The sequence below is a fragment of the Schistocerca nitens genome, chromosome 2, assembly GCF_023898315.1.
Source record: "Schistocerca nitens isolate TAMUIC-IGC-003100 chromosome 2, iqSchNite1.1, whole genome shotgun sequence".
Lineage (NCBI taxonomy): Eukaryota > Metazoa > Arthropoda > Insecta > Orthoptera > Acrididae > Schistocerca > Schistocerca nitens.
In genome coordinates, this window is record NC_064615.1 from 520,777,496 (window position 1) to 520,779,965 (window position 2,470).

The window sequence follows — 2,470 nt, forward strand, 5'->3', positions numbered from 1 at the left end:
GAAAAATATTTTTTTCAGCACAGTTGTCAGAGCAGTGTGGACACGACATGTAATTCACATTGTTAAAATGAGAGATCTAAATCGCAGACCGGTACAAATGTGCCAAAGTCCCACAAGCAGGTATCGTGAAACTCTAGTTCGGAAGGGTGTTTTGGCGTGAACTTGCTCAAGTCCAGCTCCTCAGCTGGTAGCTAGCAACTCTAAGAAACAACTGGTGAGCCCATTGGCAGGTGACCATACTGTTACAAATGTTAGCTCTGGAATAAAACTGTAGTAATCGATGATATGCTTTTAAGGTCACCGTTTAAATACACAGTTATGATTGCATGTTTTGTATATGCGTGCACACGGGCGCACGCGCTCGTGTGTGTGTGTGTGTATGAGAGAGAGTGAGAGAGAACATTAAGTTTTGCAATTGAGGAGGTCTGCAATTACGTTCAGTATACTGTAAGAAAGAAAAAGGGGACACACCACGAAAGAGTTATCCGAATGGGACGGAAATCGATAGATATGATATAAAGCACTCCGTCTTCAGGCCACAAGTGGCCCATCGGGACCATCCGACCGCCGTATCATCCTCAGTTGAGGATGTAGATAGGAGGGGCGTGTGGTCAGCACACCGCTCTCCCGGTCGTTATGGTGGTTTTCTTTGACCGGAGCCGCTACTATTCCGTCGAGTAGCTCCTCAGTTGGCATCACGAGGCTGAGTGCACCCCGAAAAATGGCAACAGCGCATGGCGGCTGGATGGTCACCCATCCAAGTGCCGACCACGCCCGACAGCGCTTAACTTCGGTGATCTCACGGGAACCGGTGTATCCACTGCGGCAAGGCCGTTGCCTATAGATATGATATGCAGGCACAGAAAAACAAATGATTATAGTTTCAGAAAAACTGGATGATTTATTCAAGAACAGAGCTTCATAATTTTTTTGCATGTTTTGGATGACTATTTGGCTTGGGGCTCTGCTACTGTAGTGGGCTGACAAGGCAGCCAGTCCACAGAGACGGGTAGCCGAAAGGGCACACGTACACACACGCCGACTGGCGCGAAGTCTGGAACAGGATTCGTAATGAATGTGATAAAGAAAAGAACGTAGCTACTAGAACACTTAACTTTTATATCGTCCTTTGGTATACAGCATTCTTGATGATACAAGTGAGACTATCTTGAGATACATGCAATGGTACAAATGGCGCCTTGCTAGGTCGTAGCCATTAACTTAGCTGAAGGCTATTGTAACTGTCTCTCGGCAAATGAGAGAAAGGCTTCGTCAGTGTAGTCGCTAGCAACGTCGTCGTACAACTGGGGCGAGTGCTAGTAAGTCTCTCGAGACCTGCCTTGTGGTGGCGCTCGGTCTGCGATCCTGACAGTGGCGACACGCGGGTCCGACATGTACTAATGGACCGCGGCCGATTTAAGCTACCACCTAGCAAGTGTGGTGTCTGGCGGTGACACCACAGCTACCATTCTCGTAACGCTCTCAACAAAAAAAGTCATCATTCTGTTTGTATTATAGTTGTTTATCGCAGGACCACTTTCCATTTATTTGAGATTTAATTTCTTGAACAGATATTATTCAACATAAATTCTCTTGTGTCATCCACACCAATTACAGAAATTAGGACACAAATCTTTTTATGAATTCTTAATTTGCCTTTTATTTAATATATGATTCTATATTAACTCGCAATTCTAATCAGTGCCTAGATTATTTGACTGCAGGATCAAAGCTTCAGACAGATTATCATATACAGCGAGTTAGCTGCCAGGCCTGAATGCAGACATGCGCGACTAGACGCTGCGATATCATCCAGCTGTTCTTTGTAAACAGAGCCGCGCATAGCCCATTTACTTAAGGTGTGAGCAACATCAGGTAAAGTCGTAATTGGTTTTCTCGTACTGGACGGAACCTAATACTCAACATAGTATCCGTCAGGTAACTTTGCAAGGAGAAAATGGGTCTTGGCCTTCTTTGACGAACCATTTTAGTACTAATTTCAAATCAGATATGGAAACCACAAATAATCCAAATTATTATTACTAGATTTGTATTTAAATCAAACACCTCCGGAATACACGTCTGCTAGATTTTCTGTGATTAATCCAAATCACATGGCTACAATGCGATATAGGTCCACAGAAGTAGAGTTTCGAATCTCTTACGAAAAACGGAAAAGAATGTAGAGATATATTCTTTAAAACCATCTCTCATGATAAACGATTCTAATAATCCTAGTGAACTGTGCAATGTAAGGCACATAAAGATATGTCTGTCTCACAAACTGCGGTGTCAGCTGTAGCCTATCAGTAGAACAGAGCCCAGTGTATTTGTGTTTCCTTGCGAAAGCATTTTACAGTGCCTAATCGGTTTCGATCGGTCCGTGACATCCATCAGACTAAAGGCACATGTTGCACGTGGTGGCGCGACATTACCGCTGCGTTGACGATCACCGCTTCTCCGCCACACT

At 44.3% G+C, this 2,470-nt stretch overlaps 1 pseudogene; it reads right to left on the reverse strand.

The window, feature by feature from the left end:
- Positions 1-722: 722 nt before the first annotated feature.
- On the reverse strand, positions 723-839 carry LOC126237813 (5S ribosomal RNA; annotated as a pseudogene).
- Between the last annotated feature and the right edge of the window lie 1,631 nt (positions 840-2,470).